The following is a 14,975-nucleotide window of genomic DNA, read 5'->3' as shown; positions in this document are numbered from 1 at the left end:
ATATAGGCCACATTAAAATTTCGATGACTTGCATGTGGCCGCACATCTTGCGCCGAAGTTTCGAGCTCCACTCATGGATACCAAATGGCACATCTTCATTTAAATATAATCTTTCATTATACGCGGAGCTAGTGACCTAGTCTCGGAGATTTCTGATCAAAGATGACAGACATTTTTTTTCTGAATAAACAACGAGAGATCCCAGAAAATAAGTGCTCGCTATCGCGGTTTCGAGAGAGGCTTGTGATTTGGCCAGAGGAAGAAAACATCGTGCTTTGATAGCGCTGCACACCCTTCACCTGGCAAGCTTAGGGAACGCTTATGGAGCGTCAAACAGGTGTCGTTGTGCCGACCTTCCTAGCAACACGTGTAACGATAGCGGCTAAGCGAAAGAGGCACGCCCTGTTGCTAATCCGCGCCCATCGATCACCAGCTAGAACTAAGCCCGTAAGCCGCTTGATTGAAACGCGGTTCAGAGTACCATGGCCGATCGGTGTTTCCGTGAAGTGAGAGCGGGCGGATTGTCGACGCCCACGGCTCCTGACAAGCAGCTCTATGACAGTCCGCCAAGGACAGGCGTTTCGTGGACCTGCCTCCGGAAACCAAGAGACGCAGGTGAAATGAACGCAAAACGAACGTTTTGAGAGCTGGCACATGTTATTTGAATTGTAAACTGTGATTGCGATGCTTGTTCGCTAGACCCAAGACTTTCAGAGCCCGTTACCTCGCTGCTCCCCGCAAGTGGCTCCAATTCGCAAAAATCCACTCTATGTGGCGTCATCTGATAGTGACGTCCTCGTCAAGTGAGCTATAAAGCAAAACTTCTGGTTTCTCTTTTTTTCTGGTGGCGTCAATAAAAAAAGAAAGATCGCAGTTTCTCCCGAAATGCGAAGTATCGATTGCGATAGCAAATTAGTAGATAGCTATACGAAGTAAGGATAATAGTTTTATCCGCCGTATGAACTTCTAAATATTTGCTTACTAATTAAATTAACAAGCATGGCGTCACGGTGGGCACATGTAAACATGAACACATCTCGCTCGATGACCGCGGAAACTAGCTGTGAATACACTGTGAGCAATCGTGGCAGCAGCAATGAGCGAATTGTCCTTCGTGCTGTCTATCACTTCCACGCAAACTCAGCGGCGAGAACACAGCACGTCTAAGGTGCATTTGGCTCTGTTTTAAATAAATTTAAACCGAGCACGCATATATTGAAACATGCAACACGAAATCTTACAGGACAATGGGATAAGGGCAAATAATGCGACAGCTGAAGATCAAGTAATAAACCTGGCTTTGTCAAACACAGCACCATAATAACAAAAAAAAATGTGATCTGCACAACCTGTGGGCTCTTTCGTGTCGCGGAAGCGCATCAGCAGCCTTTTCAGCAGAACAATTTTTAGGCCATATTTTTGTATCGCCAGCAGCTCATTTGTTAGCGTAGCACGGAGGGAGCCGAACGAGTCAAGATAGTCAGCGTGTCACGGTCAGTCAATATTTTGACCTCCGTTTCCAATGGTCAGTTGCCAAACATTTTTAGCACCCACATCATTGCGAACGCCTCCCGTTGAATTGGGAATAACTTGTGGTGTGACGGGGTGAGCTTCTTACTGCTGAGTGTGACTGGTCGCTCAATTCCACCTACGTTTCCTGAGAGGCAAGCGCCAACTATAACTTCTAATGCATTCTTAGCGGTCGGGTCCGGTCACCCCAATAGCCGACGCGAAGGGCTTCGTGAGTGCAACCTATACAACCGAGTTTCTATGGCAGTGCACTCGAGACCCATTTGTTCATTACGTAGTCCTGTCAATGGCAAGACGAGTGTTGAATAGTTAGGCACATAACCTCATAGCAATTGAGAAACCCTCACAGAGTCTCTGTGAGAGTCTCACCATGTGTCGGAGATAATTATTCCGCGGTGGGAAACTTCGCATTTCAACAAGTTTATGGGGAGACCTACGTCCTGAATTGATTGCTATATACTACCTAAAATTGCGCATGTAGTCTTACCATGTCTCCAAAAATACTCCTATATCTTAAGTGTACGCACAACTAAACTAGCGTTGGTTCATGAGCAACTCATTGACTTCTCGCTCAAAGGTTGCATGAATGATGCATCACTGCACAGAAACCAGATTCCTGAGAGCAGTGAAGTGCTATGGTAAGTGAAAAAGACATTTAACTAACACAGACAGATTACATTTATGTTCAAACGAGCAGTGCTGCAAATTGAGGACCAACTAACTGGTCATTCCCGCATTAATGCTCCTGCAAGACCTTTACGTTTGGTGCCTTGTATGGCACGGCGACTTCACAAGCGTGTCACTTTTATTTCCTTCGCGGGTACTTCGTATGAGAAGTCCAGAACTTCTGAATGAAGCGCAAATCCTATAGCAGTGAGGAATCACGATGGAAAACTGGGCGAACTGTTGCACATTCATTGGATAGCGGCAGGGTTCCTGGGACAATGACTGAAGGAAGTAAAAACAGGACGTGCCTTGAACCCTCAAAGACGTTAGCTTACATCCAAAAGATGCGCAGTGAAATGAAACCTGAGAATAAGATGCTGTTAGGATCGGTCTGCCGGGGTACTGCTCTGCAAAGCTATTTCAGCCCGCTGCACGTGTTTCGATCGACCCGCGGTGGAGGCGCCCTTCAGAGAACCAGCGAGGACAGCGCTAACCAACCATGAACTTACTTCAGAGAACTGCGGACTACGGCAGCAAGAAGAGTTCCACCCCCCACCCCCAACACCAAAAGGGTGCTTTGCGGTGCGGGGGCCCCAGGATTCGTCACAGTCTGCTCACACACGTGGCGACTACAGGAGAAAGGCAGCTCTGAAATTTATAGGCGCCGGCTGAGGTCGGGCGTGACCATCTGGCTACGGGGACGCAAGACAATGGAAACCACGACGGCCGGGTTGCGAAGGTCAGCTCCGAGTGCTGCGAAGGTCGTCTGCCCTCGGAGGGGGGCAGTGAAAGTGCGTACGTGTGTGTGTGAGCCCTCCTCCTCCAAAAGGGCGGGTAGTCTACGATGACGTCGAACGGAGTGTTTATAAGGAGCTGTTTGTCGCTGCTACAGTGTGCTCGTCGTATTGCTCTGTGAATGTACTCGTGAGCTGTGTGCTAGTAAGCTGTGTGCTGTATGCTCGTCTTGCGTGCTCAATTTGGGAACCACGCATAGACTTTTGAATGTATCTCTTGTTTAAACTGGAAATACTGTAAATAAATCCTGCTCGCCTAGTACTGCACGCCTAAGTCCCGACGAAGAGTCAAGGTCCTCCCTACGGCTACGACCGCCAACCCTTACAATGCCAACCTGAAAAAAACGTGTATTGGGGGCACGTTAAAGATCCGCTGGTGTTCAAAGTTGATCCGGGGTCCTCCACTATGGCGCGCGTCATAAGCAAATAGTGATTTGCGCACGTAAAGCCCCCCCCCCCCCCCCCAGAATTCAATTCTACTAAAAAAAAGGAGAGGTAGCGAAGGCTTGGAAATGTTTTTCAGTGTAAAGACCCACAAGCTCGACATTCAAAATTCGGGTACGGGTATTGGCAACAGCAATTCGATAGCCTAAAATAGATGACCCTGACTGTATACATATTTCCGAAGCGGTGGCGCACTTTGCACACAACCATAATCCGAGGGGCAGCCATTGTACCAGAGCTGATGTTCAGGATATGTTCTATTTGCTAGTTGCTTCTGCGTCTTGTGGTACATTTGCGAGCGTGATGACGAGTGTGCCTTCTGTTCCCGCGACAGTGTTTCTAACGAGACATTTATAGAGATCTTGCGCTGCTACGTCAAGTTCACCTTTGTTGAATATGTTGGAAACTTGCACACGGAAAGAGAATTATTGGAGAAAGAGTGGCTCTTATGCTGAGTGAGATTTTATTGGGTAGTTTCGACAGAAAATTCGTTGGAATTCTTGATGATAAGTTGCAAAAAGTTTGGCGCTGTGTTGACGATTGTTCAGTTATTCTGTAGAACGAGACTATGGCAGGGTTAGTGTACATATCTTGAAAGTGTTTAGAAGGTGTGAGATGACCGTGGGAGTCAGTTTTGAATTGTTACTTGCGAGAAAGATTGTTTCTCGGTCTTGCCCTAGGAGTTTTACATCCGCGGGTGACCTGACGTTACCATCCCCAACTACTGAAGCCATTGCTTAATTTTGCGTTGAGTGAATCAAAGCTAATGAACAATAAGGAACTGAGGTTTCAGGTCTTCATTCGGTGCTAGTTAAATCTCGTAATGATGGCATGAAAAGCTGATTCGAGGAGCGAGTCCGAAGCTTACGCTGAACAGGAGCTTGAGAAAAAAATTGTTGAATCTATGAAATGAAAATCGAAAACTGATGGCAGGCCACAATATACGTTAAGCGCAAAAACTGTCCCCTGGCCAGAAAGCGCTTCACAAAGCCTTACAGCATTCAATTTGCGTTTTGTTCCTTTAACAAGCGGTCAGGTATTTGCACAAAGGTCCAAAGACGAAGGACCATGGGCAGAGTTGGAGGAGGAGGGTCCGGGGCCCGCCACATATCAAGATTTGTCATGTGAAAAAGCGGCATTGTCCATCGATTGCCACTAACGTGTGGAAAATCACTCATTGGCCAGAGAAAGCTATATGAGAAGAGATGAGTGCAAGAGCACAGGCGTTCACTCTCTGTCTGCAACAATTATCATGTCGTTGCACTGTGCCGAATGTGTGAATGCACCCCCGTCTGTTGCGACACGGCCATCTTATCCCGTCATGGCAAGCAGCTGGCCAGTGAGGCCATTGAAGCCTGCCATTATAGAAACAAAGAGGGTATTTGTGTTTGCGAAGCTTCTATCGCTCTCAGTCATAAAGGATTTGAATATCTTGCAGTCATATAGAGCGTACTATAAGCTTAACCTTAATCTTTCTTTCGCAATCACGATCATGATGCCTTGTTAGTTTTCCCTCACCTAATTTGCGCATGCATATATGCTAACGCTTTTCCCAATAAATATTAGTTAAGGGTTCAGCGAATTTTCTGACGCTACTAACTTCATTACTTGCCCAAGTAGCACTGCCGCCATACAATGAACCTACAGTGAGGCGTGTAACTACTGCTCACCCTATAAATTCACCACTATGCACTCATCATTTTTACTATTCTTCCAAGAATAATCAGCGAAGGTACGCGCCGAAGGTTGAAAAAGCAGTAAGAGCATCATAACCGCCGAAGCTGCTCACGAGCGAACACAAATTCTCATATATTTCGAGCCGCCTATAGCACGGCAGACAAACCTCTGACCAGTTTGTCTCTTTTAACGCCCTCCTCTCCCTCTCCTCCCCCTCCATCGGTGGATAGGATTCACGCTTTACAAAAGTTGAAAACAATGCTCTTTAGACGCAGTAGATAACCGAGAAAGAGATCGAGAACGAAGTAATCTTAGTTTGTTGGTATGGTGTAAGGCTCGATTGAAGAATGCATATAAGTGTTGCCGGCCCTTTGTGTTGTGATGTTCGTATAGCAGTTTTAAAGTCTAGAAGCTCGTTGCACTAGAAAAGTTAGTGCCTGTTTCGTTATAAATACCAGACGCTCATCAATTTTAGCAGCAAATTCGACTGCTAATGCGTGCTAATTCGTTTAATTCCGTAGTAGGAATTAAACGTAAGAATAATTCGTCCTGTACAAACGAACGATGAGTGGGCTTACGACCCAAATACTTAACCACATAGACTTCTCTCGAAAGTAAGGCATCGATACAAAGTATTGCTACGGAGGCTCACAAACAAGAACTTGACGTTTGTGTCTGACTGAGCGATGAAGTGTACGTATGGATAAAAAATCTGAACTAGGCAGATAGAAGCAAGGAAAAACATGCGCATTGAACGCTGACAAACACGCTGGAAGTGGGAGGAGCTTGTTACATTGTCAGAAAGCGATATCACACACGGAAGGATGAACAATGACTGGAGTTCTTGTTAGTACCGGCGAAGTAGCCAGCTCTCTGAAAATTTAATTCTGCAGTTTTGCGTGCAGAAACCATGTTCCGATTGTAAGGCATGCCATAGTGGGGGACTCCGGAGTAATCTTTACCACATCAGGGTCACATCATCACGCGCACTCAAAGCACATCACATGGGCGTTTTTGCGTTTCACCCCCATTGAAACGCGACCGCCGCTGCCGTAATTTGAACGCGCGACCTCGTGCTTCATAGAGCAACGACATAGCCGCAAAGAAACCACGGCGGATCACGGCGCTTTCTTCACACAAGCACTTGCGGCACCTTAGGATTCTTGTGTGATAAAAGGAACGTTCAAGGTATACTTTAGAGAAAATTGTCTTGACAATTCACGTGGCTTCGCTACAGCCAAGCAGAATTAATATTTGCATGTCGCCCACATTCCTAGCGTCATATACAAAAAGCAAAATTTTCACCACTCTTTAAATTTGCTGTCTCTGAAATGTTTCCAGTTGTGCCTCACGGTTTAGCAGTTCTAGTAGTAGAGAGTTTTAGATTAGGGTGACGCAAGCGTTTGAGGCGCCTTATAGCACTTGAGTCCATGGTATTGCGCATGCGCAGTACCATGGACCCAGGTGCTATAGGGGGCCTCAAACGCTTGTGTCACCCTAATCTAAGACTCTCTAATTCTATTCGCTTGCGCAGAAAGGTCGAGAGGTATTGGTCAGAACGCTTGACCTCAAATGATAGTGTGGTCGATCACCCGTTCAATTGCTGGGATGTCTCTTTGTATTAGGCCATGCCACGGCGGAGCCGTGGCGTGACAAGAGAATACAAGTGGCAGAATTATTTACTTATAAATGCTGATTGCAGTAAAATACGTATCTCCGCAGATAATGCTTCCACGAAAGCTTTCAAAACACAAATTACATAGCACTGTGAAAGAGTGATTAGCGTATACTCTACAAGAGTGCTATAACAGCAGCGGCTCTACCACCTCATGTGCACGCGAGCTATGCTCGCGTTGAGTGTTGGAGCGGCCGTTCGAGAATGCCTGCTCAGTTTTAGATCCCGCCTCACATGTGCGTCCTTGTTTGCGCCGTCCTTTCTCGCGGCGGTGTCGCCATCCATGTGGGTCGACGCCGTAAGCGGCTCCAGCTGATTGCCGCGGCCGGCCCTACACGATCCAGACGCGTCTCTCGGAAACCCGTGGTTTCCATTCCCGCCGCAGGCGTTGGCCTTACCCGTGCCCGGCGTGGCTTTCGGCGGGCAAGGCGCGCATAGCGAGCGATATTGTAGGCATCTGCGTCTCCAGATGATTGCGGGCGCGGTCGCGTGTTCTGGCGCGTCTGGCACGGGCGAGACACGGATTTGCCCGGGCACGCCGGTTCCTCTGCGCTGTCTCTGCGCTCTAGCAGCGATAGAAGACAGCAGCCTGCCCAGCAGGACGGGTGCGTACACACCCGGAGGCAATGCGCAGGCCAGCTTTCTTCTATCTGGGTCTGATTGGACGAAGGTCCTCCCGTTCTGCCCTTCCTTTCGCTTCATTTTTTTTATTTATTCTTTCACTACACGCCGACAGGAGATGAGAAGCACATGGAAGCGCGTCTCATGCGAAATGATGGCCGGCTTCTGCTCTTACAAGCCCTTCTTAGGTGTCTACAGCGCCCTTGCGTTTCTCGGCTGTTGCTATCGTTCCTCAAGAAAGAAAAAAGAAGGAGAAAGAACTCCTGCCTTTACCATGGCGGGGCTGCGTTCGACTTTGTTCGCCTAATTGCAACTAGCACGTGACTGGACTCACAAGTAACTAAGTAGCACCGCTGACTGGAGTTGCAAGCTCAGTTAATTAACGGGATGGATTTGTGCTGCATTGTCCAGTAAATTCTGCAATATTTTACGCATGCATGGTGCACTCTGCGCGTGCCAGTAGAACCGAAACGTACTTCTAGAGCTGACTAGTATACAGTTCTTGCAAAGCAATGCGTATTGGAGCAGAAGTATGGAATGCGATAACGCGTGCACTCACGCAGGCACTCAAGCAGCAGTATATATACTGACAGGTATCGTGATAAAGCGTTTCACGGAATCACGCAGAACATTCACGACGCTCGTCGGCTATATTCTACGTTTCTGCAAGCGTGAACGGTGCAGCAGCATCTCAGTTCTTACAGGCGTGTTTTGGTACATTTTCTTGACAGTTCCCCGAACATAAATTCTCATGCTTAACGTCTGAAAAGAACCCACGGACTACTAAAGAACTCGTAGTCAGATAAAAGAAGAGGCGGCAAGGTAAGGATCCATCTGGGTAAGGAGTTCTTTTGCGTGCACATAAATCTCCACGCACGACCGATTTTGTATCCCGCCCCCATTGGAAAGCCCTCTTCGCAGGTGGGAATGTTTCGTGTTTTGAATTACCTGCGCGGCGGACCGCAGCGTGGCAGATCTGTTCCAAGTAGTCTATCTCAAGCTATCTTGAATGTCCGGGCCGACTCTAAGGAAAAAAGAAAAAGAAAAAAAGAAGAGAATGGTTGAATCGGCGCTACATGTCTAGAATGCAACGTTTGGTTGTTTATCGGCAAAATGTTAATTGCTGCCACGCACAAGAGGTCTCAAAGTTTATGAGGTCACAGGCAGTTAGCGCTAAATTTTAAACGTAAAGTTGTCACCCGTCGTTAAAGCTTGTGACTTTCCGGTCAAACCACCACCCAGCCCAGTGACATAGACGTTTTGGGTGTGGCAGAAGCGTAAAAACAAGCCTAGAATTAATTAGCATTTCTCTTTAAGGACCTTTCTGATAATATATACAACGTTAATACCATCGGAAGGTGATGATCATTGAATTTTTGGAAAGCATGGACTAAGTATAGCCAGAGGAGGCCAGCTATATTGAGAACCTCGAGCATTCAAAACCTTTCTCACAGGAAATGCCTTTTGCGCTTGTAGTGTAGCTGCCGACGTATCAATCGGAACCCACTCGCTCGTTCGGATCTGTCGTCTAGAGACAGTAGCCCTTGTAAGCATATGACAATGCAACGTGCGTAGCTGAGGATGAATTTAGGTAGTCTTACGGGCGACATTGCAAGCAATCGCATCCTGCATTAGTATGTTCATTCATTTATGCCACCTGAAATTAAAAAAAAAACAGTACGTTGTTTCTACCCTTTCGATGCGACCTAAGAACACAGAGATATTCATTGTTGTCCACTGAATAGCGGGACTTGAAATCTTTGACGCCGAGGCTATCAGTGCGCCACTGCTTGTTTGTGCTCTCCATTGGCGAGCCCTTTGTGATAGCAAAATAGATAGCCGCTGTGGGCCACTGGTCACCACGGCTGCTTTGGGTCCGCTGAGTCAGGCACAATGGGCGTCATACACGAGACGAAAGAAACAAGCAACAGGAACAACACAGATCAGTTTAGGCCAGCTGTAGCTGTGACCCCTCTAACCTCAGGCCATACGGCACGCTGATAATCTAGTTTAATTATAACTGGACATAGCTGTACTTATCTGTAGACTTATCTGTGCAATACTAAATGTATATAGGCTACTGAAAATAAAGATGATAATTTGTATTTGGGTCCCCTCAGTTTAACTGCTAAGAAAGTTGGCGCTTCGCTGTGCCTGACCACTAGCCTGGAGGAATAGCCTCTCGGACGCTCGCTGGCCCTCTAAGTTGATCACACTACATAGCCAACCAAAGATGTACACGACTTCCGTATCTGAACATGTGTCGCAAGGAAACCACATGCATTAGCCATTGTGCGAGAATATGTTGGCTCTAGTGAAATAATTTTTAAGGATAACTGTAGAGGTTAGCCGATTGGAAGGCTTGACAATGTATTGCAAAGGGGGAGAGGCTACTCGAAGACACTTTTTCTTTAATATGCATCCTAGAGCACTGAAACTCGGAATGTTTATAGAGTTTCTAATAATAATTTCAAATGTGTAATTAGTTTTATTGCAAGTTGTGTAGTTCTTGTTCCGTGCTATGGCAAAGTGTAAAATATAGGCTTTTTTGTCACCCCCCCCTTTTTTTTCATTATTAAACTTCTATATTTACGGACCACTGATCGTTCATTTTCCTCCGCTTGGATTGTAGAATGCGGAAAACTATATAGGAAGTGCATATAAAAGATTTGAATACACGAGAAAAATTGGAACCCAGGAAGTCTACATTACCCAGATACCAGTGAGTGTTTACATGAAATTGGCATAATATAGATAAACAATAGTAAAACTTAAATAAGGTAACTGAACTCCCCGCACCTTGAAGAAAATGTGGGCATTATTTCATTCAGATCCGAGCACCAGAAGTGCCTCAAACACGATGGGCACAGTCAAAAATTTGCCCAACATTACATTTTGAGAAAAACAAATTTTAAAGTTAAACTTTAAAGTTTATTTACTAAAACAGGCTTGACAAGAGATCAAACTCGCACACAAAAGAGGAAAACTGTCCTCTAAGCAGCCACTGCCACTAAAATGAGTCCGCACCATAAGTTTCTCCCTCACGGCGCTTCCGAGTAGTGTCTTCGAAATGGGCCTTCTTTGCCAGCATCCGCTGCTGTGGTCTTGACTCAGCAGTCTGCTTGGCAGAAATTTTTTTTTGCGTGTGCTGTCACGTGATGTGCCAAGCACAATCAGTTGTTGAGGTAGAAGCACACCCAACTCTACCAGCACACGTTGAAACCTGGAGTGCCCTCGATTGAACCATAGAACGGCCAAGGCAGTGGCCATCTCCCCGACAATCCTCGAGGCAAATCGAGTCTTCGGAAAGAGAAGCCATATTTTGCTATTTAGCGACCCTGCCGCACTCTGGGTTTTGCCCTGAACACAACGGGTCAGCAGCTTTTCATCGGTTAGCCTTTTATTAATAGGTAGTATTGCCTTCCCTTGGGCCTTCATGAGCAAGGGTGTGTGGGTAGGTTGTGTGGGTGTGTGGGCAGGTTCACCTAAGTCTTCAGCACGCCTGTGCTTGCACCAGGATGCGGCTCCATCTGGGCAGTACTTGTGGCTGCTCGCACCATCCGAGGAGCAGGAATGAAAATACGAGGCCGAAATCGCATGGTGCATTCCTTTTACACTGCTCCTGTTGCTTGTGAGAGGGCAACCTGGTAATTGGTTTGCAGCTTCTCGATCACTGGATCATTTAGCTTCTCTTCTCTTGGCAGCGGCCCTTTTATCTTGCGAAGAGCAGTTCTCAGGCGCTTCTCCACGTGATTGGTGCAGTCTTCCTTTTCAATACCTACAGCACCACCATAGACATTTGCCTCTACAACTGCAGTGTAGGCTTTGGAGCCTCCATCGCTCAGGAATTTTTTGAAGCGCAATGGTGTGTCATAGGTCTGGCTCCTTTTCCATGTCCGTACGGCGGCTTCCGCTTCCATTGCATGATATGAACAATGAGCATTTTGCTCACACACTGGGCCATGAAATGCTTGACAGATTTCCTCCTCTTCATCTGGCAGGGCCTTATGCCGACTGCAGGCTATAGGCAAAAGTTAGACAGGACTTTAAAGTCCAAGCAAAGTCCAGTGTCAAGGGAGACAACAGTTCCAATACCATTGTGGCTCCTATGGCCTCGTTTGTGCCACGTGTCGTCATACATGACGGCCATTTCGTCCCCGCCCGCGTCACTCGCTGTGAATTGCGTGGCTCGCGCAAGATTTCCGGCGATAGCATTCATTGCCGCGTCATGAACTTTCCGGCTGACGGCAGCAAAATATTTGTGATGCATCGGCTTTTGGAAGCCAACAACTGCAGAAAATTTGACCAACGTCTCGTAGCCAATTCCTACGGAGCGCGCGGCCACAACAGCTTTCACATTGACAGCGAAGCTATCGCGTGCGCTCCCGCTGTCGTGGGCTCTGGTTCGTCGCCTGCAGCCCTCGTGTTGGCCTCCCCGCCCGGAGAAACACGCCGTGGTGTGTACGTTGCTGAAAGAATGCTTTCGGAGCACGCACTGTTCTCGCAGCGTAGTTCTAGAAACGACGCAAGTCCTTCGTGCTTGTCGGCCGGTTCCTGTACGCACATTTCCGAACGGCGACACGTCGGACAAACCGCACCACTCACGAGGATGTTCAATGCGGTTAGATCAGTGATCACACACGATTCACCGTCTCGCGCACTTTCTGCGTCGTCGAAAAGTCCGATCTTTTTTTGAGAGGCACTGACGTACTCCAACGCCGCGTCCAACTCGCCGGAGCAAGCGGCGTCGCTGTCGCTAGGCCTCGCGGCCGTCGCTGCACTTGCCGTTGGGCGAGCCTTCGGCTTCGAGTTGCAACAGCGTCCTCTAAATTTGTGCGTGGAGCGATACTTCACTGACCGATGATTACGCTGGCTTTGGCTTTCTTCATCCATAACGAAGATAAAAACGCGAAAGGCCCGTTGTTAAGCGGCGAGGTTCGCCGAGACATGGACCCAGCGAGCAGGCTTCGCCACACGCAGCAGCACAACGGCCAATGGCGATCCCAGTTTCGTACAACGTGTTTAAAAACCAGTGACAAACTCGAGACACGTGGCAAACGCAGGCATTTCTTAAAATTATTTCTTGCGTGGTAGCAGCCCCGGAAACCATGGTTTCCTGGAGAATGCGGCCTGGTCGATGTCTTCATGTGATCCGAAATGGCGTGCGGCGGCGCGTTTTCGGCCACGAGACGCTCGAAGACGGCATGCTTTCGGACTTTTAACACCCACCTTGTGCTCTTTAAACGCAATTTTAACCCATTTTCAGTTTAAATTCAGCATTAATTGTTATTTTCATAAAGGTAGAGATATTAAACTTGAGAAAACGAGTGAAAACAAAAAAACCACGATTTTCGAAAAGCGCCGTGTTTCTCCGCCCGCATTTCCCCTTATCACAACATATCAAAACGCACAATTCAAAAAACGCACAATTCCACTCGCACACAAGCACGCAAATGTAGGCAACACTGAGCACAATGATAAATAAGCGAAGGGAAATATAAGCTTTTCTGACACCGTAAGTAAACAAAGTGTTGTCTCTGTCTGTTCCTTTGACTGCAGCAGAACACTCCTCGTTTGACGCTATCAAAAAAAAAACAAAAAAAAAAACAAGCGTGGCTAATAATTACGAAATGCAGTAATTTATTTTGCACCCGAAATGTCAAAACAATGATGTCTAGTCTTTTTGTTCACTGCTGTTAAGGAGTGGTTTCTCTTATTAAGCGCAGTTTGGGGAAGCCAAATACCTCAGATGGGGGCTCGTAGCTTTTGTGGGGCCAGTCATTTAAGCGATCTGCTTATACTGGCATTAGAAGGACAAATGTTTGTCAAGGTTGACTCTGCAAATTACGAAGTTTGCCTTGTGACCCCTACATTCGTTCAGCAAGAGAAGTTAACCGCATCGAATATTCCCATCTTAGGGACTCCCACGCGCTGCTCTTAGCAGGTTACAACACAGTCAGATTGACTGTCCAGTTGTGCGCAGCATTACTGACTCAGCGAACAGAATTTCATCATGGGGGCTATCTCTACTTGCTCAATGGATACCTTCAAACATAGGGATCGCCGGAAATGAAGAGGCTGATCGACTGGCCTCAACTTGCGCCCATAACAACTGTGTCTGCCCTGAAATTTTGTGCAAGCTTGATGACGCTCGTCTGCTGATTCGTCGCCACCTACTCAAGCAGCCTCCAGACCAGCGCGTCACAGATGCAACGCTCCCGGCCCGCCATTGCGGTCGAGACTTGCCTCGCGGCGCTAGAGCGCCACTACTCAAGCTGAAGGTTGTCTGCGTGAACGTGCACGAACGTTTATACAGACGGTGACGTGTGACAAGACCACCGTGTACGTCTTGCGGCTGCTGCGAGACTAGCATCTGATAGTGGAGCGCCCCGCTTTCAGTGCACAGCGCATGTCGCTAGTGAGAGACTATCATCCCATTGGCCTTCGGTGGAGGACACTCGACGAATGTTTGTACCCGAGTGGTTGTACGTCTCGACACGATCAGACTCATCGCGCTCTACTTAATTTTCTAGAATTAACTGACTTCGGTTCACGTTTGTAATGTCGATGCTATTTCTTCTATTTAACATTCTGTAGTAGCGTGACCTTCAGTGACCGGCCCTAGTGTGCGTGCTCTGTACTGTGTGTTCTACTTTATTCTTTTAGATGTGTCCCATTGCTCTTTCTTTCCTGTTTCCTTCCCTCCTTCCTATCTTCCATTTCTCTGTTTCTGTCACCCCCCTTCTGAACAGTAGGCAGGCGTTGTGCCTCTTCCGGTGGGAGTTGCCAGCCTGCTCCTCCGTTTCCCTTTGCTGTTAAATGTATATATGTTTTCAGGAGAAATAATACTAGTAATGATGTGTCTTGTATTGTCATCTTATATATACACGCACTTAAAAGAGGTGACAAAATCAGGTGGCATAAGAGTTCTAGTATGGGCGAGATCACTTGACGGAACATTTGAGAGTTCGGAAAATATCCTCGTCCCACAAAATTGTACGCTGTCAGGCGCCGTTTCTTGAACCATAATGTGATGTATGTCGCGATATCTTTCTTACTTGATGTGTCGTGACGTAATATATGCCCTATGTCTCGCTTGCATTGATAGAACTTCCAAAGCACCCCATTCGGTCCCATGTGACTTTTACATGGAATTAAAACACTGTATTACCTATACCGTGCCCAATTGCGCACATTTGTACCTGTTACTGTGCTTACGTTTAGGGGCTATTGGCTAAGGGTAATGAACATTCACACGTCGCTGATGCGACTCGTAGCCGCTGCGGCCGCGTTTCCGTGTAGTTGGAATGCGAAAATTCTCAAAAATGTGGGTTGGGTATAACAAAATCAACACGACACAATAAATCCGGCGCTCCCTACTGGGGTGTTTCTCACTGATGTAATGTTTCTTTTTGGCCCGAAAGCCCATCAAGGAAGAAGAAAGGGTTATATTTCTCCCTGTGCCAGCCATCCACAAAGTTTTGTCATCGATAATACGTTGCATTGTCTATTGTGAGTCCGTTGCCGTTTCCCGGATGTATTGAATGTCTTCAGCTTAGCGCCGGCTA

At 47.2% G+C, this 14,975-nt stretch overlaps 1 pseudogene; it reads right to left on the bottom strand.

Moving 5' to 3' along the window:
* Positions 1-10,417: 10,417 nt before the first annotated feature.
* LOC142558061 (uncharacterized) lies at positions 10,418-11,677 on the bottom strand (annotated as a pseudogene).
* Positions 11,678-14,975: the final 3,298 nt, after the last annotated feature.

The sequence above is a fragment of the Dermacentor variabilis genome, chromosome 9, assembly GCF_050947875.1.
Source record: "Dermacentor variabilis isolate Ectoservices chromosome 9, ASM5094787v1, whole genome shotgun sequence".
NCBI lineage: Eukaryota > Metazoa > Arthropoda > Arachnida > Ixodida > Ixodidae > Dermacentor > Dermacentor variabilis.
This window is presented reverse-complemented; position numbering and strand designations above follow the sequence as displayed.